A 13,044-nucleotide genomic window follows, 5' to 3' on the forward strand; every position below is an offset into this window, starting at 1 on the left:
CTCCCAGAGTCTGTGTCATTGACTCTGCATCTACTTGGCCCCCTTCCCCAAAGAGGAAAACAGCACAGGACCCTGCCACAGCAGTCTATCATAAAAAGTTCAAGAGACAATAACTTGAAGCAGCCGGTCACATTACATCCACAAGAACAGAGACCAACAATTTAATGCATCCATGCTAGTATTCAGCTTCTTTTTTGTTTTTTGTTTTTTTTTTTTTCTTTTTTATTCAGTTTAGAACTCCAAGCCCAGGGAATGATATGAGTCATCCCACATCAATTGACATAATTATAATAACCTCTCACAGGCATTGACACAGGTTAACCTTAATCAAGACAATCTCTCATAAGTATGCCCAGGGGTTTGCTTCCTAAATATCAAGTTGACAATACTATCACAGATGTACATAAAGATTCATAATAAGAACTTATAATTCTTTTTAAATAAGTCATTGATAAACTCCCTATGTAACAAGTTCATTCAGTTTTTTCATTTTTAAGAAAAAACTCAAATAAAAAGTGAAGAACTAAGTGAATGTGTGTTTCCTTGTAAATTAAATACACATCATACAATCATTTTTGAAGAAGTATTCAAATTTGGGGTATAAGGGTACTTTAAATATTCAAATAATTCAGTATGAAAAGACTAAGTCATGTTGGCATTTATCTTTTGCTGTATGGTTACTGTTGATTGTCAGCTTGACAGAAACAGAGGAAGTGAGTCTCTGAGCTTGCCTGTGAGAAATTACCTTGATTTGACCACTTGACCATTTCCTACCTGGAATGCCAACCTATATAAATGGAGGGAGAGCTAAATAGAAGCAGGCATTCATTGCTCTCTGTTTCCTGATTGTGGATATAATGTCATCAGTTGCTTAAGCAACTCCTGCTGCTGTGATTCCCCCAACATGATGACATATAACCTATAACTGTAGTGGGAAAAAAAACTCTTATCCCTCACATAGCTTTTGTCAAGGCATTTTATCACAGAAAATGAAAACAAAATCCTAAGACACTATGGAAGAAGAATAATATTAGACCATGCATAATTTTTCATAATAAACCCATTCATATAAAAGATTTCACATAAAAACACTTCTGATGAATGTGTGCCAGGTAACTGCTGATTTTTTAAAACCACACTGAGCACATTTTTCATTAGGTATACAAATACAACAAATTAAAAATGGATTTATCATCTAGATTAATCATTTGAGAACTGAAATATTAATAATGCAGATTAATCATTTTGGTAACTAAAATATTAATAATACATAAACTCACCACATCAAAATAAATTGAGAAATTGAGTTTGGGAGCGAAGTTATCTGCAATGTTATTTTTTCTCTTATAAAATAATGACTTGCAAGATGTTCAAGCAAAAAAGTTATAATTCCCAGGCATTTATTTAATGAAAATCCTAACTCAACAACTAAAAATGAAGAAACATCATTATCTAGACATACTTGAAATGTACTTTTCTCTCTTTTTTTCAACTTGACTTATCATAGTAGCATTATTCATAATTAGGAAGTAGGAAAATATTTTATTGCAAGTTTCCAAAGTGCACATATCGCTATATTAAAACACATACATCTAAAGTTAGACCTTGTCTTCCAAAGTCAAGTACCCATCACAAATGGCAGAGCCCCCTGAGACTCCCGAGTCTTTGTAAAGGAAAGATGGAAGCAGGAAACAAAATAGCCTTCAGAGAATCCCAGAACAGCTCCATCCTGTACACACATTCTCAGGTTAATGACAACATAAGACTTTCTGAATTAAAAAGGAAGATTTTAAACAGTCTCATATCACTCAGCACTATGGGAAGTAAACATACAGGAAAGTACCTCTGCATTACTTGTCAGAATTCTTGTGCCCTTGCCTAACGACAAGCTGGAAAACACTGTTAAGCTTTCAGAGTGGTTGAGAAGAAACTTTCCTCAGCTGAGGGGATAGCTTCAGAGACAGAAATAACACTATAAGAGTCACATTGTCTTGCACAGAGGAATGAGTGTTATATCAAGCTCTTTATTGGTGGTAACTTCACAGATAGTGTGGTTTGAGGAGTACAGTATAGACCCAGCTGTCCTCAGATTTCAGAGTCCCCTTGTACTCAGCTCTGTCACTCATCAAATGAATCCCAGCCTCTTTGCATCGGGCTTCATAACTTTCTCTTCAGTACAGCCAATGGGAAAGCTACAGATGACATGACAGTGAAAAGAAGAGGAGAACCTGGGTAATCAATCTCTTCTCCTCTCTGTATTGGGCAGAATATCCCATAGAGCTGACATTTCTACTTGGGGATTGTGGTTTGAATTTTTCTTTCTTTCTTTTTTTTTTTGGGGGGGGGTGGCAGGCATTTTTGAGGTGGGCATTTGAGACAAGATTTCTCTGTGTAATAGCTCTAGCTGTCCTGGAACTCACTTTGTAAACCAGGCTGGCCTTGAGCTCACAGAGATCTGCCTGCCTCTGCCTCCAGAATGCTGGGATTAAAGGCTTGCAACACTGCTGCCCAGCATGGTTTGAATGTCTAATGCTACCCATGGTCCTTGGAGTCTAGTAAAACTGCCAGTCGATACTTTTACTTGATACCCAGTATGAAGTTTCTCAGTTCATTTAGTTTTACAGCTATTACATCATTGATGTAATTACTCCTTATGAATGAAATATTCTTGGTTTTATCATATGTGGTGGTTTGAAAGTAAAATGGCCTCCAAAGGGAGTGACATCATTAGGAGGTGTGGCCTGTTGGAGTAGATATGGTCTTGTTGGAGGAAGTGTGTCACTGTGGAAGTAGGCTTTGAGGTCTCACATATGTTCAAGATACTACCCAGTGTCTGAGACCACTTCCTGTTGCCTCTGCAAGATGTAGGACTCTCAAGTTACTTCTCCAATACCATGTCTGCCTGCATGATACCTTGTCTCCTGTCATGATGATAACGGACTAAACCTCTGAACTCTAAGTGAGCCACCACAATTAAATGATTTCCTTTATAAGAGTTGCTTTGATCATGGTGTCTCTTCACAGCAGTGGACACTCTAAGATATCATACAAAGTAATTTCTATTTTTCCTGACTAATATGATAGAAAGTTGTACTTGCTTACAGTTTTAGAGGGTTAGTCTATGATCATCTTGGCAGGAAGTATGGCAGCAGGCAGGCATCACGCTAGAGAAGTAGCTAAGAACTTTACATCCTAATCTACAGACAGCAGGCAGAAAGAGAGAGACACTGGACCTGGTTTAGGCTTTTGAAACCTCACAGCCTACCCATGGTGACACATTTCTTCAGCAAGGCTACACCAACTTCAACATCAACACACTTCCTAATCATTTTTTAACTGAATAATTGTTCTCTAATCCAACAAGAATTCCTTTTCTCATAGACATTTATGCAAATAGGAGCATTCGCCAGACTACTGTAAGTTATTGTATCTGCCTTAGCTCACAGAGCACACTACAAAACTCACTTTGTACTAGACACTCAATAAATAAAAGACACTAAATAGAAAATATAATAGTTAAGGCAAGCCTGATATACATTTAGGATGTGATAAGCAGCAGTATTGTTATCCTTTGATCCAAAATAGTTTTTACTTGATTCATATGTTATTTATTGAATGCATGAGTGACGGGTCTCAAATATAAGAAATTCTTATTTTTTTAAACAAATGCCTAATTTACTTTATGTGTGTGTGTATGTGTGTGTGTGTAATTTTTTTATTTAAAAAAGATTTTTTTCCTTTTACATACCAACCCCTGTTCCCCCTCCCTCCTCTTCTCCCATTCTCCCCACCTATCCCATTCCATCCCCATTCCCTCCTCATAGAGAGTAAGGCCTCCCTTGGGTAATCAACACAGGCTGTTATACCATGTTGGGACCAGTCATAGCCCCTCTCTCCTGCATCAAGGCTGAGTAAGGCATTGCACCATAGGAAATGGGGTCTAAAAAGCCAGTTTGTGTTCCCAGGGTAAGTCCTGGTCCCATTGCCAGGGGACCCACAAACACATGAAGCCACGCAACTTTCACTCCCAGCGACACACCTCCTCGAACAGGGTCACACCTCCCAGTTCTCTCCAAACAGATCCACCAACTAGAGACCAAGTATTCAAACCTGTGAGCCTCTGAGGCTGTTCTCATTACTCTCACAACTCTAAAATTGGACCTCCTCATTTCTCTCCCTCCGCCATTCTTTTCCCGTCAGGATATTTGTCTCAATCTCGTAAGTGGACTTTACATTTTGAAAAAGTCAGCAAGGGAAATGTCTTAAAAACCACTCCAGCTTTTGTCAGCATCCCAATATGCATCTCATTCCCTTGTCATGAGAGGACGGTCAGTTCCGAATGGAAGAAAGACAAACCATTTCAACACACAGTTTTCCTCCCACAGAGAAAACTATCTCCGTTCAAAGTTCATCCTGAGAAAGGTGAAGCCAAGCCTCTATCTGGAACTGGGTTCTTTGGAATAGAAACTGCCACATTCTGGAGCCAGCTGAGTCAATTGCTTAAGTCTCTCTAAGCCCTGAGAGGGTAAGCCTGGGTGTGCAACTCACTTTTTGCCCTCCTATATGTGCTATCTCTTCTTGAAATTCCTTTCCAATCATGCTGGCTACACTCAAACAATGGAGCTATTTAGTACTTGCGTCAGTGTTTCTAGAGTGCCTGTCATGTGCCGCACACTTCTCTAAGCATTGATAATGAAAGCCATCAAAATGAATCTGTTTCCATGCTCGTTATAGAATAGCGATAAGTAGAAACTACAGCAGTAGGTAAGTAACATACATGGTATCACCTTTAGGAAGAAGTTTTCATCAGAAAGAGGATCCTCTTGAAATATTACCTGATAAAAAACGTGTTCAGTTGGGAGGAGAGAGGTTTTACACTGAATGAGAAGAGGCTTCACCTAGATAGGTTTATGTGTATGGTGTCTGTGTCTGTGTGTCAGTGTATGTGGGTGTATGTGTATGTGGTGTGTTTGTGTATGTGTGTGTATATGTGTCTATGTATGTGTGTTATATGTGTGTTTCTCTGTGTATGTATGATGTATCTCTCTGTGTGTGTGTATGCCTGTGTATGTGTGTATGTGTGTGTTGTATGTGTGTTTCTCTGTGTATGTATGATGTATCTATGTGTGTATGTGTATGCCTGTGTATGTGGTATGTGTTTCTGTGTATGTGCATGATGTGGGGGGAGTGTGTATGTGTATGTGATATGTGTGTATTTCTCTGTATGTGTGATGTGTCTGTGTGTATGTGCCGTGTATCTGTGTATGTGGTGTGTGTGTGTGTGTGTGTGTGTATGTGGTGTGTGTGTGTATGTGGTGTGTGTGTTGCTTTTGTCATTGTTAGGGTAGTGGTTGTGGTGTTTGGTTTTGGGGGTTGTTTTGTGTTTGTTTTGTATAATCATGTGACACAGAGAGTGGGGGTAAATAACTCCCTGCATTTTTTTAAAAGTAAAAAAAAAGTGTTTTCACACATGACACCATCACTGTCTTTTCACTACTATCCTAAAAACGTCCTTTCAACTTCTCGTGCCAAAAAGCCAGCATACTGCATGCTACATATTCACCTGCTTTTCATTACTATAAAAAATAAAAAATCTCTCCGGCATGGTGGCCTTTAATACCAATACTCAAGAGGCAGCAGATCTCTGTGAGATCAACCAGATTTGTCTACAAAGTGAGTTCCAGGCCAAGCAGGGGTACAAAGTGAGATCTTATCCCAACAAAACAAACAAAAATACCTAAGACAGGAACTTTAAGAGGTTTATTCAGCTTACAGTTTGGGGTGACATCACCCTGGCAAAGCCCGTCACAGACTCTGAGGAGCTCTCCTGAGCTGCCACAGGTCACGGTAAGTGCAGTGGTGGGAGTGAGTTCAAGAAGGAGAGATTGAGTCCCACACTGCTGCCACAAAGACCCAGCCGGAGATTGGAAGGTCTGGCTCTGCCGGAAGTAGATGGACAAGTCTACTCCCTTCTCTTTTATAAGTTTCAATAATATTCCATGACTTCGTCTCCCACACAAGAACATGTACTTTTGTCTTTGCACTAATGTGAGTGTGTGTGCATGCACACACACACACACACACACACACACACACGAAAGAGAGATAGAGTCACTCTATCTTGTGACACCTGTTTGGAAACATCATACCCAGTAATTCTACCTGCAGAAGATAGAAAGTTGAACACTTTGCCCACTGAGACATGAGATGGGAAAGGCTGACCTAATTTAACACTCCAAACTAACCTAAGTATTCAGGTATATCTGGTTTACTTTAGAATACCTTCCCTAGAAAAAGGACTAACCATGTAGCGCTTCACAGGCTATGATTATGAGTATACATTTTTTCACTGGCTCTAGTTTACATCCTTTAGAAACCATTTCACAAATGGGAAACTGTTTGAGTCAAACCAGATGTAAGTATCTTATTCTTTTGCAGTCTGCTATGCTTCTGAAATGACTGAGTTTCATGTCTTGACTTGAAAGTCAAATGACCTGACTTTAAGTCAGCTCTTCGGAGACTGCTCTTACCAGAGGCTTTTGGAGAATAGCCAGTAGTCTTTTGAAAAAGATTTCACCTTTTTCTCTGAAAATTACATCATGTTTTACAGTTATTAAGTACAAAAATTTAGAAGCATGAATGTCCCATGCCTATATGCCCTCTCTCTCTCTCTCTCTCTCTCTCTCTCTCTCTCTCTCTCTCTCTCTCTCTCTCTTCTCTTAGTTTCTTACTTTACTGCAGTTTATATGGACCTATAATAACAGGCCAGCTTGGGAATGATGCCCGCCTCAACATTAACAGAAACATGAGGAGCAAGTTTCCACTATCACATACATTACTTTCAGGGTATGTAAGCTTCCAGTGTGGTTGGCATATGAGAAGCAAATAACAGTTTTCCAGATTCGAGTGGAAATACCACCCTTGCCTAAGCATTGTCTTTTTGGTTTTGTAGTACAAGATTCACCCAGATTTGGAAAACAAATGGATTTGTAATTGAAGGCTTTCCTCCGGGGGAATAGCCTGGTGTTATCCAACCTGTTTTGAAAGGCCCATCTCTAACAGGAAGGATCAAGTCATAAGTGGTCAAATATTAACCCAATGACAGGTTGCATATTTTACCCAAGCATCAAGGCAATAAACCTCTATAGTGATATCTTCTGGATTCACTTCCGATGTACATTGTACACAGAGAGGGAAAAAAAGTAATGTTTCTTTATACGGAGTTGACTTCAAGAGAATGTTCATACTGCCAAACTGTTTCCAACCTCGGTCAGAGAAACTTATTTTAAATGCATGGGGAGCATTTAATGAAGAGACTCAGAGCTGGTCAAAGAATTAAGAATAAAAGACTTTAAGTGCTCAGTCCTAAATGGATCATTTTTATCACCCTCCTCACCAAGGCTCAGGTTATACTGCCTAGGAGAAGGCAGAAAGAACATAAGAGAGAGGAGTGACGTGAAATCCTACTTTCTGGTTATGGCATGGCTATTGTACTTATAAACTTGCAGTTGTAGTTATCTACACAAGGCCTGCACAAGATCAAGCCTGCCAAAATTACAGCATAGAGAGGGAACTCACACAGTTCCACCCATAACTGAGGTGCTATTAGTAGCGGGTAGTTTCTGGGAGAGGGAAATTATTCTACTTCAGAGGTGTCCATGAGTACATTACCCATGTTCCAGTGGATGGCCCCATACTCAAGCACATATGGACAGCATTAAATGGACTTAGTGTTTCAGAGAGAGAGAGAGAGAGAGAGAGAAAGGGAGACAAGTCAGGGAAGATTCAGGAAGTTAAGGAAGATGGGAGTGTGATCATCTTCATTGTATGAATGTATAAAATTTTCAAAGAATAAATTAACATATTGTAGTAAACACAGTTAAACACAGAAAATAATGACAGACATTAAAACAGACAAACCTGCCGGGCGGTGGGGGCGCACGCCTTTAATCCCAGCACTCGGGAGGCAGAGGCAGGCGGATCTCTGTGAGTTCGAGGCCAGCCTGGGCTACAGAGTGAGTTCCAGGAAGGCACTAAAGCTACAAAGAGAAACCCTGTCTTGAAAAAAAAAATAGACAAACCTATGAGGAGAATTTTCTTTTAGATCCAGGACAAAATACACACTTTAAAGGTATTAAATGAAGTCATTTTGGCCTTCTATTTATTTTGCTCCTTTGTGAAGTTTAGGGAAGGAAGAGAGGCAGAGACCTGTTGCCTGTAGATTGACTTGGAAAGCCCTGGATGAGCTGTGAGTGACTTGTCAATGTATTATTGATAACTCTGTATCCATAGTCAAGCTACAGACCTACACTATGCAGATATTGACCATATCCACTCAATATCTACTAATTTCCAATGCCTCAGAAAGCTTCATTTATCATCTCAACCACCCTTTGCTCACCAAGTATCAATGGGTTTCTGCTTCTCTTGGGGAAAAATAATTTAGCAGAAGTAAATGGGTTTTTCCTCCAATACAGAGCATGAAAGTGACAAGTTTTTGACTGGCTTACTCAAAAATTAAAGCTTTCTCTACTCCTATAACCTGGAACAACAAAGTTAATGTTTTTTTGGGTATTTGCTGTAGCATTCACTACTGCCATTTTTCCTGTGATTCTCAATGTCTACAAATTTCATAGACCATTACAAATTAAAATTCCTTAGTTTCTCATTTTTCAATTATTGATCAAAATAGAAAGATCTGTTTATGGGGTAGATGACTCCAGAGGTTTTTTTAAAAAAGAAAAGTAAATCTTACAGCTTATAAAGAGATAAGAAATGTCTCTATTTTGGGTTAGATGGGCCCCAAAAGATTTACTGATATTCTAACCCCAGTTCTTCATAATGTGACCTTAATTGCAAATATGAATTGTGTACACACACACACATCTGCATGCATCTGTGTGTTGTTGGGGGCCAGACTTTGCCACAGGACTCCATTACAACTTTATATTATTTTTATGCTGGGTTTTACTATATTATCCAAGGATATCTTGAACATTTGAGCTCAAGTGATCCCTCTGCCTTAGCCTCCCTCCTCACAGTGGCAGGGTGTTTCTACGATGGATGTACCTACAAACCAAGGCATACCAAAATCTGCCTGGAAACCACAGGTAATTTAAAAACAGATGAAGCAGGGTTACCTCACAGGTTCAGAGGGAAATTGTTCCTGAAAATCATTGATTTTTGGAGTCCCAGGCTCTAGCTCTATGGGACAGTAAGATTCTTCCACAGTGGATTGTATCCTGGAACTGTACACCAAATTCAATCCTTCCTCCCTTAAGCTGTGTTTGTCAGGATATTTTATCATAGTAACAGGAGGAGGAACTAAGGTACCACTCTCATAATGACAACAGCAACAAAATGCCAATATACACAGCACACTGTCCACATGGGCTGAAGCTGCAACTGAAGGATTCTTATCAGCTGCTTCTTTCCAGTATATAAATAGCACACATTGTCGGTCTAATACAGACATAGAACTAGAAAAATCTGAGTCATTGTTGTATATAATCCAAATGCCCACCTGTCCTCCAAATTCTTGAGCCATATCCAAGACTTTATTGAACACTGATCAAGTCAAGCCATTAAGTCCTCGCTTCTAACTTCTGCAGCCATTAGAGCAGTTTCTGCAGATGAAGGATTTCAAACTATACTCTAAAAGAAAATCTATGACAGAAAAGCATCTGCTTCATAGATTAGAGGACTTGCCAAAACAAATGATCACATGTGAGTTTATTTGGGATCTTTCTTTGTGGGGACAGCAAGTTGGGACAGCCAACATGATCTACTTGTTAAGATGAACACTCCAAAGAGCTTTACTCTGGGAGAGAATGAGTTTGGCACACCAACAGTTGATTATAGTAACATAGTTTGCAAGCAAACTAAAAGGTAGGAGGAAAAAAACTTCTGGAAATACCATCTTCCACTACCCTCCCCCATACATACACAGCCAAGATGCCTCCCACTTTTAACACAGGAAACATTTGTGGGATGAATGTAGATCTGGAAGCATGGGCTGTTGTTACTGGAACAGCTACATTTGAAATAAATTAGAAGTTAAGGTCACAGATGCCTTTGTCCCATGTGTTTCAGCTTGTTGTTTTTTAAGACCTAACTCAAAAACTGCAGGTTCCCTGATTTCTCCTTTCTCTAAATTTCAATTCTGATGATTTTGAATCAATTATTTTTATTTCATTGGCATTCTATAGTGTGTGTGTGTGTGTGTGTGTGTGTGTGTGTGTGTGTGTGTCTTGGAGAAATAGTCTCTCTAGAAATTGAGCCTTAAGTCCTAACATTAAAACTTGACTATTTGTAGATTAGTTATATTATTTTAAATAATATGATTGACACAGTATGTAAAACTTGAAGGTCTAATAATAAATTTTAATATGACTTATTTCAGCTGAAATAGTCTACCAGCATCAACCACATCCTGGCTGAACTCAGCCAAGTCAGGAGAGATCTTTATTCTGTTAGCCCTTGATACCTAACAGCAGCCTCAAGACACATTATTATTTTCAGAACTTTTCTTATCAAGAGCTTGACCACTGCTCAAATATACACTCCCTGTCTCACCTTCATTTCCCCATAAAACTTAATATCATTCAGTGTGGAAGAGACTTTCTCACCATAAAAGAAGCTTCTAAGCCACAAAGTTAGCCCTCCTGTATAAATGCAGGCTTGTGACTAAATGTTATCTTATTCCATGCTCTCCAGACAACTGAAATAAAGCAGAGAAAATTTTATCAGCTCAAACTAAATTATGTTCCTACTTTACCCCATTCCAATGGACTCAGCCTGAAACACCACCTTTCCCTTTGTTAGAATATGTGCTACATCATTACTTAGACCAGTACCATCCTCTCTTCCCTGTCATTCTCCTTCTCCTCTTCCTACTCCATTCTTCCTTCTTTCTAATCCAAAACTGTCCATTTAACACTTTCAGAAATGTTATGTGTTTTGTGAACTTGCTGGCATTGATTCATACCACTAATCAGTCATTCCTTCTCTTCAAACTTGATGAAATCATAATGATTCATAAGCTTTGCTTGGAAAGACTGTGGAACACACTCTTGTAGAGTCAATCAGCTATTATATTACCCAAATAAATGGGTTTAAAAATAATAGAATAGCTGTATCCCTACATAAATCTAATATGTCAGTGACTTACATAAGATTTTGATCATATTTGGCACAAGGAAAAGTGATCCAGCATAAATCCATAAAGCTTTGGAACTAATGGGTTCTTTGCTCCTGGATGTGAGTAGGAATCCAGTAGCCACTTGCTTTGACTAAAAGGTGAGGCTTTGTATCTTCAAATTCCATAAAACCAATAGCCATACAGAAGTTTGAAAAGAACCAGAATGAATAATCCTGAAGGAAGAGGAATCTGAAGTAAAATAGTAAATAGTCGGGTCTAGAGAAAAGATTGAAAGGATTCATGGGAAAGAGATGGAATGTTAACCACAGTCCAGGACCACAGGAAGCAGAGAGGTAAATAACAAGAGTCTTCTGAGGGCTAAAGGAAAACTTGGACTAATTCAATCTCTTCTTTTACCAATAATAAAACCGAGCAATAAAAATTCAGTGTTCCAATTTGGTTTACTCCCAACATTACAAAGAGAGATTCTCTACCATATATTGTATACCAAGGGCAGAGCACACCACTGGAAAGATTTGATGGTTATAGGGCTCATTATGAAAGCTTAGGTTTTCTCTAGATTTGATGAAAACCATAAGTAGTTAAATTAGCCTCAATAAGTTTACTCTATATTTACTTTTTTTTAATTTGTGTTAAAATGTAATACTCATGCATTATTTATGGAGTCCAACATAGACCTCAGTATGTGGAAGGCATGTAACTCAGACCTATATTTTTTACAGAGGTTTTTTGCTGAATAGAAAATTTGCATATCACATATACAATGGATTTTCTGTCGCTTGTTTAAAAGTGACACTGGAAACCCTGTCAGTTCCACATTGTGAAGATGGTACCACCAATAGAAGGGGTCACAATTTCAGTTTCTTTCTAACAGCACTCAAGTACAAAATTAATTCTTCTCACCCAGTTTCTCCCTTGTTCATAACTTGGCATAAAAGTTGACAAAGTTTTTTTTAATGTCCCAGGAACATCTTTGAGCAGGGAACATAGTGTATCATACAAAATGTCACATTGACTCCATTCTAACTGGAAACCACGCATTCCTAACACTTCTTCAAGTCCCATTTTCCCTTTGATAGGGACATGTTCAAAATTTACAGTCCACTAGAGACCACAAATTTGCTCTGATGACATTCTGTGAGTGAAAAAAATGTCCTTATAGACATGATTCTAGAGTTCTTACAGAGCCAAAATTCTCATCCTTAGAAACTTGTCAGCACCCAGGCTGTTAGTAACCAGGCAACCATGAGATAAAACAGGAGGCTGGTCATTGGGCAGCAAAGAAAGGATGTTATGAATGTAAGAATCAGAAAAATAAACCAGCCTTATGATCTAGTTGTCTAGGCACCCTTCTCTCTCTGTAGCGCCAACTAAGCAAAAGATTCATGAATGAGATGAGTGAATTCACCACCTTCTGGATTCCTGTCCTTTTCTGTTCTCTTGATGACCAATGACCATTCCAGATGTGCCATCTCTGTCCTGGACAAGATTGGAAATAGTGTTGCTATGCCCATGGTCACACAGCTCTCTCTGCTCAAAGCAGCACATCACCTTATTAGAATAAAGGTATTCTTTAATATATATTATTTGAAAATGCAAGTAACAGAGCCACACACAGCGTGCTCACCCTGCCCAAGGCTCTTTTTGTCTTCAAAGAAGAGCTTGCTGGTTCATTGGCTTGAATTTGTAATGCTGAGATATAGACTGGCATGTCTAGAATCTCAAGGGTCATCTCAGAATTTCAGAAACACCTCCAGGTGAACCATCCCTGTGAGTAGATTCCTTCAGCTCTGAGGTGGACTCAGAATAGTGGAAGCCACGTGGCTTTAGGCTTAGGCCACAGGAACGCTAGTTCTATCCACCAAAGTGAAAGCAAATTGCTT

This window comes from Peromyscus maniculatus, chromosome 12, assembly GCF_049852395.1.
Source record: "Peromyscus maniculatus bairdii isolate BWxNUB_F1_BW_parent chromosome 12, HU_Pman_BW_mat_3.1, whole genome shotgun sequence".
Taxonomy (NCBI): Eukaryota; Metazoa; Chordata; class Mammalia; order Rodentia; family Cricetidae; genus Peromyscus; species Peromyscus maniculatus.